Source organism: Saimiri boliviensis, chromosome 18, assembly GCF_048565385.1.
Source record: "Saimiri boliviensis isolate mSaiBol1 chromosome 18, mSaiBol1.pri, whole genome shotgun sequence".
Taxonomy (NCBI): Eukaryota; Metazoa; Chordata; class Mammalia; order Primates; family Cebidae; genus Saimiri; species Saimiri boliviensis.
In genome coordinates this window covers 43,150,227-43,163,766 of record NC_133466.1, presented here as the reverse complement: position 1 = coordinate 43,163,766, position 13,540 = coordinate 43,150,227, and the positions used below count along the sequence as shown (strand labels likewise).

Genomic DNA, 13,540 nt, shown 5'->3' with positions numbered 1-13,540 from the left:
GTGGAGTGCAGTGGTGTGATCACAGCTCACTGCAGCTGGCATTACCGGTGTGAGCCACGGAGCCTGGCCCATAATGCCTTATTTTATTTAACTCTAAACCATGATCAGACATTAGGAAAGAAAAATGTAGAAGTCCTAATTGATGAAAAGGAAATTGATGAATTACTTATGCCTTGCAGCAAAAAGTTCAGACTTTAGAGTCTCAAAAATATCTTATGACTTTGCTGAAGAATATCCGCTTTGACTCTATTCCTTATCTTCTCATGACTTAGGAAGTGCATCCACCACAGTCAGGTTTTTTCTTCTACTGCAGTGAAGAAGCTGGAAGAAAGGCAGGTGATGGGGGGAAGATCCCGCAGGCAGAAGCAGGGGGAGAATTGTATTGGAAAGATTGGTTGAGACAAAAGAAGAGAAGCTGTGGATTGTGAAGGAAGCCATGGGAAAAAAAACTGATTTTAAAGCAGGTCATTTCTTTTTTCATATGAATTTCTTGGAAATTCTTCAGGATAAACCTGTATCTATTTGTATGTTTTTGTGCATGTGCGTGTGTGTGTGTGTTTAAGTTTTCATTGAGCTAAAAGATACACGGCAGATCCTTTAGGACCGGTTTATGTCCCCTCACCAGGTGAAGAACCACACCCAGCTGAGGTGCTTGCTGCAGGCAGAATGTGCAATGGTAACGAAAGAAGGCGGTTGGTTACAAATACCAGCTGCTGCCAAGAGGCCAGGTGCAGAAAGAGGAACGTAGCCGTTATGGGTATTTCTTCCTTCTGTATATATATATATATATATATATATATATATATATATATATATATACATATGAACTCGTTCCTCTTCATTCTTCTTTTTTTTTTTTTTTTTTTTTTTTTTTTTTTTTTTTTGAGACGGAGTTTTGCTCTCTTTTCCCAGGCTGGAGTGCAATGGCACGATCTTAGCTCACTGCAACCTCCACCTCCTGGGTTCAGGCAATTCTCCTGCCTCAGCCTCCTGAGTAGCTGGGATTACAGGCACGTACCACCATGCCCAGCTAATTTTTTGTATTTTTAGTAGAGACGGGGTTTCACCATGTTGACCAGGATGGTCTCGATCTCTTGACCTCGTGATCCACCTGCCTTGGCCTCCCAAAGTGCTGGGATTACAGGCTTGAGCCACCGCGCCCGGCCGTTCCTTCTTCATTCTTTATCTCCTTACTCATCTGAAATAAAGTATACAATTTTATACCTTAGAACATCTGTAATTTACAGGAGACCACGAAGAACAGTGAACATATCGACGAAGATTTCGGGTCCTGTTCTCCATTTATATATAGGATAAATGGTAAGCAGAAAAAGTGACTTCGCTATTGTTTCTACTTGGATGCCAAGTTGACAAAGGGTGAGCTGATAATTAGGCCCTTCCAGGGAGCCTCTCTGCCTTAGAGATATTAGGATGAACAGGCAGAAATTTTATCTAAATGAGCAGCATACATTCCTGGGTGGGCTCAAACCACCAACTTTGTTTGTTTGTTTGTTTGTTTTGTGGCTCAGTAAACTTTTATTGTTTTTTAAATTTATTTTTATTCAAAAGAATGTGTTTCCCTATCACAAAAATTAGACAGTCACACCACCAAGAGCAGCAATGTCCATGGAGTTACATTGATGGTGGAGAGTTGGCTGGGTATTCCCAATGTCCCAAAGGTCATAAAGGAGGAAAAAGAGAAAAAGAAAAAATATTCAAAACAAATTGAAAATCCATGACTTTGAGGAGAGACATCACAGGACATTTTCTGTTTCTTCTCTCATTGTCAGCTGCAGATGTATTTCAGCAGGATAAAGTACAATTTGACTTGAGTAAACCCCTCATACCAATTCTAGCACCTTCATGGTACCCTGACTGTTAGCAGCAAGCAGCACATTGACTTCCCCATCTGGTAGTGCCCTCCAGCACACAGCACTAACAACTTCATTTGTATCATCCTCTTTTGGTTTTTGTCCAGAACACTTTTGACTGTATCAAACTTAAATGTTAGCAAAGTCTTAGAAAGTCCTTTATGGTGCAGGTAGAGAGAGTTATTCCCACTTCCGCAAGCTGTATCATCTCCACTGGAAGCCAGGCCTGCAAAGGTTTTTTCATCCATATGACCCTTGAAGGAACGTAGGCAGTATGGTTTCCCTACATTGCACAGTTTTAGCGGACTGTCTGTTGAAGCAGAGACAATTTCCTCACCACTCACAAACTTTGCATAAGACACTGCTTTTCCGTGTCCTTTGAATACCAGGATTGGCTGTTCAGTGTTAGGAGATCATAGCAGAGGACACAGTGATCCGCACAGCCGCAAGCCAAATGGTATCTGGAAGAGGGGCTGAATTTCACACAGCACACAGTAGCCTTGGCCTCAATGCTTGCCGCTGAGTTGTCTAGATTGGCGGACCACAGCTTCACTGTTGCATCATCAGAACCTGAAGCCAAAAGTTTAGGATCCATCCAGTTGAAGTCAGCACTCCCACACCTCTTCCTCAGAGTAGTGTTGGCTTCCCTGGCTCATCTTTGTGCTTCCTGTGTCCTCAGCAGAGGCAAGAACGCTTCGCTGAGAGGCCAGCTCTTCGGGAGCCAGAGATTGGGGCGCAGGGCCCTGGAGCGCAAGGCCACGGAGCTGGAGGAGGAGCTGAAGGCCCTGTCTGACCTCCGCGCTGACAACCAGCGCCTCAAAGACCAGAGTGCAGCGTTGATCCGCGTCCTCAGCAAACCCTGCAAGTGACCTGGAGGGACTTTCCCGCACCCGTATTTCCACAGCTGCTTCTGCCACACGCACCCCTTCCCCCATGGGAACACAAGTGACAGGGCTCCGAGGGAAGTCTCAGAGAAGCCATAGCCCCCCTGAGACCTCGAGACTGGGAGGGGAGCAGAGTCCCCAGGAGCCAAGGGGGCCACCCGAGGCCAGGATGGAGGTGGGAGACTGAGCCAGGTAGGGGGACGTTGCCAGAGGGGACCAGGGTCGGAGACGGGACCAGGAAGGAACTGAAGACCAAGAAGTGCCAGGACCAGTTGCCAGGACCAGAGTGGCTGCCTGGAGGTCCCCGTCTCAGGTGTGATGCCACCCCATTACCCCTCCCCTCCCGAGCGGGGATCCAGGAATGTGCCAAGAGTCCCGCTGGCCTCAGCCAGGTGGGCCTGTGTATAGGGTCCATGTGCAATAGGGAGGGACGTCTTCTATTTCTGCTGCCCCCTCCCCGCCCACTGTCCGGGGCAGGGGGAGAAGGTATTTTCGAGATAAAGCACAGGCACCGCAAATAAAAGTGGTGAAGTTGCCACTCAAAAACAAACAAACAAAGAAAAACACACGAAAAACGCGCTAACCTATGGCACCACAGAGATGAGAATGCTTGCTGCGTGTGATCCCAAGAAGAAGCAAACGCTATTCAGTAAGCCTGACCTGCAGAGCCTTCGGCCTTGCTCCCTCCTGCTCCCGAAGCCGGCGCCCCCTGAGATAATCGGATCTGTGCCCGCCGGTGCCTGAGCCTCGAGGGGCAGCTTGCACTCCCCTCGCCATCTCTCCTGCGGTCGGTGCGGTCGCTGCAATCGGTGCAGGTGGTGGGAAAGGAGCCAGGAAACCGACTTTGTCCAAAGGAGAAACTTGAAAAAGAGACAAAGAGGCTACGCGTGGTGGCTCCCGCCTGTCATCCCAGCACTTTGGGAGCTGAGGCGGGCGGATCACGAGATCTAGAGAGCGAGACCATCCTGGACAACATGGGGAAACCCCGTCTCCACTAAAAATATAAACATTAACTGGGCGTGGTGGCGCGTGACTATAGTCCCAGCAGCTCGGGAGGCTGAGGCGGGAGAATCGCTTGAACCCAGGAGGTGGAGGCTGCTCGCAGTGAGCCGAGATCGCGCCACTGCACTCCAGCCTGGAGACAGAGCGAGACTCCGTCCAAACAGAAACAAAAAAGGAGCCAAAAAGGCGGAGGTGTAGATGAGACAAGGAGACCTCCCGGGAGGCTTGCCGTCGAGGCCGTGGCCAGATCCTGAGAGGTGAGATTTTTTTGAAATTATGTGGCAGAATGGGGTGAAAGAAACGGAGAGGCGCATGAAAGAGAGAAATGCAGGAAAATCTGCAGACGTCAGGAGTAAAGCAGAGAAAATCGTGTGTGTTTTTACATTAAAAATGATAAGAAGTGCGATGGTTGTCAGCGGGCTTTGAGGTCGTGTCGTTGTTAATACCTGTGGTTGTGGTTGCCGCAGCCTCGGTTCTAATCCAAGTCACAGTCGTGTTTTCTACCCTGCGATTGTGGCCAACAGGCCTGCAGTTTGCTTTGCCTTTAATCGCAGCCACCCCCAGAGAGCAGAGGAAACCGCTAGCCCGGAGCGCGCCGCCGTCGGAAGAGGAGTTCGGCCCACAGCGCGGAATCCAGGGGCGGCCTGGCCAGAAGGAAATCCTGGACGTGCCGTTTGTCCGCTAACCCCACAGGCGAAGAGGCCGCCTCTCAAGGACCCTTTTTCTATGGCTTTCGCTGATGAAATAATACGGTTATAGTCTTTTCTGGTAGAGAAAACAGCTCTATCAGTGAGACTTTTTAAAAACACAAAATGAAAAAGAGATTTAATGAGTTTACAATAAAATCTACACTAGTTGTCGTGACTACACCGGCTCGCCTCCATTCCCTGTGGGCTGATTTTTATGAGAACAATTATTATTATTAATATTATTATGATTATTTTCTGAGATGTAGTCTTGGTCTGTGACCCAGGCTGGAGTGCAGTGGCTCAGTCTTGGCTCACTGCAACCTTCGTTTCCTGGGTTCAAGCAATGAGAACAGTAAATTATTGAACTGCAGGTCACATAAAGTGCACAAGCCTTTAGTGCAATTTGTTTAATTTTGGTAAATGTAATCACCACCCAGCTCAAGTTACAAAAGCTGTCATCATCTGAGAAAGGCCTGTAGAGCTCGTTTCCAGGCAATTCCCACCCTGTGTCCTTTTAGTAACTATTCTGATATCTTTTGCCATAGATTACAATTGCCTGTTCTTAAAATTCACATGAGTGAATGTATATATCTTTGGTATTTGGCCTTTATTCTGTAGTTATGTTCATTTTACTCATGAGATCTATTCACATAGCATCATAGATCACTACTGAATTTGGTTTTGGTGTTACTGAAGTCTTGTGATGATTTTTTTTTTTTTTTTTTTTTTTTTTTAGACAGTCTCACTCTTTCGCCAGGCACCAGGCTGGAGTACAGTGGTGTGATCCTGCCTCACTGCAACCTCCTCCTCCTGCTTCCAGCAATTCTCCTGCCTCAGCCTCCTGAGTAGCTGAGACTACAGACATGAGCCACCACGTCCAGCTAATATTTGTATTTTAGTAGAAACAGGGTTTCGCTATGTTGGCCAGGGTGGTCTTGATCTCTTGACCTCCTGATCGGCATAACAGTCTTTTGTGCACTTGAGATTCATGGAAGTACTTCAATTGCTGGGTCATGACCTGATTATAAGTTGAACGTTAGTATAATTTGTCAATCTTCTACAGTGGTTTTTCACCAGCAGTGACAGTTGAAGTGGCACCCAATTCTTGTCAGCATTTGGTGTACTAACTTTGTTAACTGTAGCTATGCTTTCAGAACAGTCTGGCCAACATGGTGAAATCCTGTCTCTACTAAAAATACAAAAATCAGCCAGGCATGGAGGCATGCATCTGTAGTCCCAGCTACTCAGGAGGGGGAGGTTGCGGTGAGTGGAGATGGTGCCGTTGCACTCCAGCTTGGGGGATAGAGTGAGACCTGTCTCAGGGGGAAAAATGTAGCCGCACACGGGTGAGTGTTTAGTGCTATCTCAATGTGGAATTAATTTGTACCTGCCTAATGAGTGATACTATCAGGCATATCTTCTTATGGCTAACAACATATAAGAAATTCTCCTTTGCGAAAGCCTATTCGAATATTTTGCCTGATTCTATTTGGCTTAGCTCTCTAATACTGCTCTGTGGAAGTTCTCTTATGTATTCAGAAATTGAGTCATTTATCAAATAACTATATTGCAAATGACTTTCCCCAGTCTGTGGCTTGACTGACAACTGAAGATTGTCAGCTGAAAAATTACACAATTTATAAACTTAGAAAGGAGATTTTATTTTTCATAAAGCATTCAAGCATGCAAGGTGGCCATTCTGACAGACTGGGAGGCATACCCTCCTGCTGAGACCGGAAAGTAGGTTTCCAGGGAGGGGAGAGTGGAGCAGGTATTTATGTTGATCTGGCTGGCCACATATACATATTCGACAGGGAATAGGAGAGCTCTGAATATTCATGAAGGGATCCTGCTGCATGTATGCTGAAGAAACGTGCATGTTACATGCAACCCATGTTGACCTTGGGGTGGAGACAACATTTAAATACATTATAATTAGGCCTCATGCTTCAAAAGGTGAAGGAGGGACGCAAAGACAATCAGGTGCACAGCCTCTGTGAACTGGCCAGATCCTGTCCACAGCCAGAGGTCTCTTATCAAGAGAAAGTGGCTGAAATCAGTCTCTTGTCCAATCCAAGCTGTAGTTACGGCTTGTGTGTGTGAGGCTCAGTCAGTGTGTGGTAATGGGTGAGCTGCGAGGGCTTCAGCATTGCTTATCTCACGGCCAGTGCTGGTGTAGCTGCTAGAGAAGAAAGGAAGAAGAAAAATACCTGCAGCAAGCAGAACATAGTTTCTTCTTTAAGTTGAGGGATGCACGGTTTAACCTTGCCCGGCATGGCCTTACAGCTTGTGTATAATGTGGTATCTTCCTGCTGTAAACAGTCTGCTCTGACAGTCTCATGGTCTCTATTTTAACATTAGTACTGGTTGGTTGTGTCTAAATCAATAAAGGGAGAGAGTCCAAGGACAGGTGTCTGATCTTCCAAATACTGGCCAGGAAGTCAGTACTTAAGACTTCTCTGGTGTCTCCTTGGCAAAGAGGTCTGTCTAGTTGGTTGGGTGGCTTCAGAGTTTATTTTTAGTTCTCAAAGCATTTAATTTTGATGAAATTTTGCCTCATATTTTCTTTTTTTTAAAGCTTGTTATGTTCTATAAGAGATCTTTCTACTCAGGATAGTGAATGTATTCTCTTAATTTTATCTCTCTATGGGTTCCAGAGTTCTAGTTTTAATTTTTAAATCGATGACATCTAAAATTCTACTCCTAACCAAAACATTCTTGGGGGTTACCAAGGACAATTTCAAAAATCTTCCGTAAATGGTCCTTAAAGAATGTACTGGGATCCTGGCTGCAGGGCACAGTGGCTTTAGTGCACCTCTGCTCTTAAGACTATTCAGAACCTGTCTTTGTGAACCCAACAGGCTGTTTAAAGATCAGCAGCTTAGGGCTGGCTTGCAGCTTGCAGTTACGCGGCAGCTGTTTTCTGGATCTCATGAACGTCTGCACGCATACTTCTCTGGGAATTTTCTAACTGAATTCTTAAGGTATTTCCAGTGGCTTAGTTGTCTCTTTCTTTTGCTTACTGCCACACACATACCACCGAAACCCTGCACTCCAAGCTCCTTCTGCACCCTGGACTCCCAACTTCCAATTAGTCCGCATCTTCCCGCACCTGCCTCAAGCTCCGTCAGGCCACTGTGCCTCCCGCAGCAAGCAGGCCAGGTGGAATGTGCATTCCTATTGCACTTCTGAGGAAGGTGGTCGGGGGTGTGGGGGATGTGGGCGGGAGGGGTAATGTTGTCGGCAGGGGTACACTGCGGGCTTCTGTCTTCCACCTCACTGGCCCACGTGCTGCTCTCTCTCTGGTTGTCTGCCTTCAGCCCTGCGTGGGAAATCAGGTTTGCACCCTGATCTTGCTGACTTCTCATTTCACGAGGAACCTGAAGGGATGAGCCGTCGCTCTTGTTCCACACATTCTGTCCAAAAGGTGCCATCCTCTCTACTTGCTCCGGGGCCTGCCCGCTGAGCTCTGGCGCTCAGGCTGGGACACCGCCCAGCACAGAGGCTCTGCAGCCCTGCGGTTCTGACTGCCCCTCAGCAGCAAGACAGAGGCCGCAGGGCACGCTGTGCTGGAGCAGAATTCAGAGGCGTGGGCCAAAGGCCTCTTTTTCCACAGTCCCTTTGCAGACCCCGTGGAAGCAGGCACCCCTTTGAGGAGCAAGGTGGCCCAAGCCCTGGCTTCACATGCAGGCTCCTGGGTCCAGTGGGTCCTCTCTGTGCCTGGTATAGCCACCTGCTTCACACTTCTCACCTGATTTCCTCTCCTCCACCACCCGAGCCCCTCCTCTACTCCCTTGCTCTGCTGTCCTTAACACAGCAAGATCCCTGGTCCTTGGAAAAGCCCCATCCCCAGTGCTGGGGGAGGGAGTTGGGTCCAGGTCGTCTAAATCCCAGAAGAACGGAGATCTTGAGGCCGGAGGAATGCTTTCCCTTGCGGGGTCTCTTGGCACAGCCCATCCAGGGGCCTGGATCAGGGTCCAGATGTCCTCTACCCTCCTTGATGACCTGAGTTTTCAGGCCCCCAGGGCTGGTCAACGTGGAGTCTTTCCCATCGTTCATCTGGGAACTGTAGGAATATCCCACGGGGCCCTCTCCTACCCATTAGAGACACCCAGAAAATACTTCAGCAGAAACTGGGTGCAGGGCACTGGACCGCTATAAGGATAATTACAAGGTGAGGAAGTCAGACTTTAATTATAATTACAAGGCGTGGCGGTCAGATACATTTTGTGACTGTTTTCACTCTGTCTGTGGCTTGCTGGCCTTTCCACTTTCTTAGTAGTATCTTTTGATGAGATGATATGGCTAATGTTGATGAAGTCGAATGTATCCTGTCTTTTTATATATGTATATTTTTTCCGTGTCCTACTGGTTGGTAGTTAATCTTTGCCTTCCAACAAGACTCAAAGTATCCTTGAAATGCTTTATACCGCGAACTTTTCAGTTCTGGTATAAAATTACGTCTGTGTGTCGTGTGAGGGAGAATAACACTGTTGGTCTCCTCCACCTCCACAGGAAAGTCCATCAGTTGAAATGATTGATTTTCCTCGATTGAACTGCTTTTATTGAAAACCCGTCTATTGACCAGTATGGATCAGTTTCAGGCCCCTTAACTCCATCTATTTATCTGTTTGTCATTCCTGATGCCTTGTCTATAATAGCGGATAGTAAGCCTTAAAGTCGGATAGTGCGAGTCCTTGTTTAGTTCTTTTTCACGCAGTGCAATAAATTTTGAAATAGGTAATAACTCCCGAAACCCCCACACACATCAGGATATGCTGCCACCTGCTCCCTCTTTGATATGGTTTGGCTGTGCCTCACCCAAATCTCAACTTCAGTTGTTTCTCCCAGAATTCCCATGTGTTGTGGGAGGGACCCAGGAGGTGGTAATTGAATCATGGGGAGGTCTTTCCCGTGCTGTTCTCCTGAGAGGGAGTCAGTTTCACTATCTGACGGGTTTACCAGGTGTTTCCCCTTTTGCTTCTTCATTTTCTCTCGCTGCTGCCATGTGAGAAGCGCCTGTTGCCTCCCACCATGATTCTGAGGCCTCCCCAGCCACGTGGAACTTAAGTCCAATGAAACCTCTTTTTCTTCCCAGTCTCAGGTATAGCTTTGTCAGCGGCGTGAAAATGGATGAATACGTTCTCACTTCAGAGTGGGACTCACGCTCTCACTCACATACGCTGGTCGCTGACTTGTGACCAAAGACTGTCTGTTGTCCCCTCTGGTGACTCTGGATCTCCAGGTGTCTGCAGGAAGGATGAACGTGCAGAAAGCCCACGACACTCAGCACAGAGTCTGGATTTAGTCCCGTTAGTCTGGATGGGAGTAGTACTCTTATAAAAGGGACCCGAGAGAGTTCTCTCACGCTCTTTCTGCCCTGATGATACAATGAGAAAGTGGCAGTCTGTAACCAGAAAAAAGTCCCTCACTATGATCCTACCATGTTGGCACCTTGATCTCAGACTTCCAATCTCCAGAACTGTGAGAAATACATTTCTGTTGTGAGTTAGCCACCCAGTTTATGGTACATTGTGATAGAAGCCTGAACTGAGACAGAGGTGGAATCCCATGGAGAGTCTCTAATGTGCTAAGCTGGCCATCAGGTGGGATGTTGCCAGCTGGAAACAGGAAGAGCTGGCATTTTGTGCATAGGAAGGAAGAGAGGGGACAGACCCATGGTCGTCGGCTTTGTCTGCTTGGCAAGCTGGAGACGGGAACTCAGCTCACCTTCACCAGCCGCGGGAACACTGGCGGACCTCCAGAGGAGGTTAGGTCAACTCAATGGTAACTTTAGATCCTGGAACCTCATAGGATTTTTTTCTCTTCCCTTTGATCTCCCTTCTGCCTAACCAATATGACAGGAGTCACCGCCTTTCTTTCCCTTCAAAAAGGGATCCCTTTCGGACAGGACCGAAGAGACCTGAAGCTCCAGGAGAGGCGGGTGAACCCAGAGAGACCTGAAGCTCCAGGAGAGGCGGGTGAACCCAGACATCTGCCCGGCTGGCCCTGGTCAACAGGCTCGGAAGAGGCCAATTTGGAGGACAGAATGGAAGGAAAGACCTAAAGGCAGAATCTCGTGATGTCCAGATGTCAAAAGCCTCAAATCCTAAGGTCCTACTGTGCGGGGGAGGCAGGGGTTCTGGAGCTGGATGGACCCCCAAGCCTTCATCTGAAGAGTTATCTGCACAAACTCAGAGAGCAGGACTATGCGCATCAGTGGTTCTCAACAAGGGGGCAACTTCGCCCTCCCCCCCCTCCCCCATGCCTGCGGCGACACTAGGCGGCGACTAGGGGAAGAAGGGAGGGAGAATGTCAACTCCCCGGAGTCTGTCTCCTCATCGGAGGCCAGGGATGCTGCTAAACACCCAGATCCACCCGAGGGCCCCTCCCCCACACCGAAGCAGCTATTTCGCGGAGTTGGAGAAACTCGGTGTAGATCAGTGTCCACCCACTTGGCCGACGGGAAATCACGAATTGGCGACCAGTTGGATCTTGGATCTGAGGCAACAACTCCAGCGTCAGAGGAAACTCTCGGGTTTTGCCCGAAGCGTATGGAAGGGTGGCGTTGCTGTTGCCTAAGACGGAAAATGGCAGTTGTCGCAGGTTGCAAGGGGAAGGTCAGAGACCAGCTCAGGACCCCGATCCCTCCTGGAAAGAGCTTTCCATCCAGCCCGCCTCAGTTTCTGCATCTGTCTGCGTCCTTCATGATGTCGGGGATGCTGGAGTCTGAGTCCTTTATGATGCTGAGGGTTTTCTGGTCTCACCACGGGCACCTCCCTGCTCCCGCCTCCTCCAGGCAACCTGGTGCATGGCTCAGGGGCCTGCAAAGGTGCATCTCTCGGTGAGTGGTCAGGTGCAGCTGGGATGCCGCACCTCGCTCAGGAACTCGGGACTTGTGGCCTTGGTGGGCCTCACTGAGCACTCATTGCATTGCCTGTGTGCTCTTATTTTGGAGAAAAGAGAGAACGGCCTTATGAGATGATTTCAGGAGCCATCAATGACCCCCAAAAGGCCGAAGTCCTCCCAGAGCACAGGGAAATTGTCACTTGAGACCAAAGACAAGAGAGACAGTACGGTCTTGCGTCTCCCTGGTGGTCTAGTGGCTAGGATTCGGCGCTTTCACCGCCGCGGCCCGGGTTCGATTCCCGGTCAGGGAAGTTTTTGGCACCAGCCTTCTTCCCATGGAAATCTTCCTACTCCGCTGTCAACCACCTGCTCTAAGTGCCAGATGCAGAACAGTCTCCGCTGTGAGGTGCAAACCCTGGTAGGGAGGGAACGTCCTGGTGGGCTGCCTCTCCAGACACCGCTCTGGATGATCTCCGTGTCAGTTATCCGCTGAAGTAGCTTTAGGGAGTCACCGAGCGTCTCACTCGGGTGTCCCCAGCCGTGCAGAGATGCCAGCCCCTGTGGACTGCACCCAAGAAGCAAACCCCATTTGCTGCCGCCGCCCCGGAGGCGTTGATGGGGCTGAGCTGTGAGCTAAGAGAGAGGCCAAGCCCAGTCGCGGTGTTTGTGTGATGGGCATGAGGCGGTGGTCGTCAGCTGAGCCTCCCCGCCTCGGTTTGCAGCTACCGTGCTTGTTAGGCCTTTGGAAGGGGTGACAGGAGGGTGGGAGGGGAGCGAGCGCGGAGTCGTCCTCCAGGGCCCTTGCGTTTGGAGACGGGCGGTGGAGGAAGACGATGTTCGCTGACCGAACCAAGGCAGCCGGCGGAGTAGGCGCACGTGGAAAACCGCTGCCGGCGTCCTAAGCAGAAGGCAGGAGTAAAAATCAGCTCCAGGATGTCCAAACAGTGGCACCACAGTCGGATCGCACAGTGTCTGCACTCTCCCAACCACGTGCGCAGCTTCCCCTTTTCCATGCAGAACCCCACGTCCGCTGTAACCTCAGGGGAGAGCGGGAGCCTGGGGGGTGAGTGCACGGACTCGGGGGGCGGCGGGCGGAGCGTGGTGGCTGCGGGGCGGAGCCGCTGCTGAAAGGAGGCCTGGGTTGTCGCGTCGGGGACTGTGGGTGGAATCTTTGGCGGAGGGAACGGCGGAAGCTGCCATCTTTGGTGGAAGAATGGCGAGGGGTGAGCACACCGCCAGGGGCGAGGAGGCTGTGCTGTCCCTGCAGGTTCTGTGCTCTTTCCTGCTTACCCGGCAGGGGAGAGACCGCGGTCAGGAAGGGTTTCTCCCAGAGTGAAACTTCCTCATCGCGCTCTAGATTTGCTGATCGAGGTGATTTCCTCAATGTGGGAAACGGTGTTTGTGCTGGTTCAAGACTGACAGCGCCTCATGCCCATCAGAAAAGGTTTATGGCTTCCTTCTCTCTCTCTCTTTTTTCTGTCCTAAAGTCGCCTCATCTTCACACCCCGTCATTTTTTTTCTTCCACACTCAAGAGTGTCTCTCATTAAAAGCCCCACTAAATACTTGAAGTATCTCAACCAGGAAGACTGCAATGACTACATTATTCATTCGTGGAAGCTGCAGGCCAGCCAGGTTGAGAGTCGCTTCATAGTTTCTGCTGAGCAGTGAGACACAGCACGTTGAAGGTTTCTCTTTGGCCCCTTGTTGGTGAACTATTGCCTTCTGGCTTTCTGGCTTCAGATAAAGGCTGCGGCTGGTGGAAAAAGTAAAAGCAAACCAAAAGGCACGTGGGTTCACCCCAGTGGGTCCAAGTTATAGCCAGACTGTACCAGGATTAGGATTCGAACCGCAGTTGCTGCTTTCCGTGCCGGGAGCGCTCACACCAACGTGGTGAATGTTAAAAACCCGCCGGACTTTCTGTGAGAGGTGTGGCAGGCACCAGTCCCACAAGTGACACAGCACAAGAAGGGCCAGGAGTCTCTGCATGCCCAGGGAAAGCGGCATCATGACAGGAAGCAGGGTGGCTATGGTGGGCAAACTAAACCGATTTTCTGGAAAAAAGCCAAAACCACAAAGGAGATTGTGCTAAGGCTTGAGTGCCTTGAGCCCCACTGCAGATCTAGGACAATGCCGGCCACTGAAAGATGCAAGCATTTTGAGCTGGGAGGAGATAGGAAGAGAAAGGGCCAAGTGATCCAGTTCTAAGGGTCATCTTTCCTTTTATGAAGACAATACAGTCTTGAG

The 13,540-nt window shown here is 49.7% G+C and overlaps 1 non-coding gene and 2 pseudogenes across 1 annotated transcript; 1 reads left to right on the top strand and 2 right to left on the bottom strand.

Moving 5' to 3' along the window:
• Nucleotides 1–1,766: 1,766 nt before the first annotated feature.
• Nucleotides 1,767–7,396, bottom strand: LOC120368446 (E3 ubiquitin-protein ligase COP1-like; annotated as a pseudogene).
• A 177-nt stretch (nucleotides 7,397–7,573) lies between these two features.
• Nucleotides 7,574–10,126, bottom strand: LOC141582001 (FAM231A/C-like protein; annotated as a pseudogene).
• A 1,408-nt stretch (nucleotides 10,127–11,534) lies between these two features.
• Nucleotides 11,535–11,606, top strand: TRNAE-UUC (transfer RNA glutamic acid (anticodon UUC)). The gene has a single exon. It is a non-coding gene; the product is annotated as a tRNA-Glu (tRNA).
• Nucleotides 11,607–13,540: the final 1,934 nt, after the last annotated feature.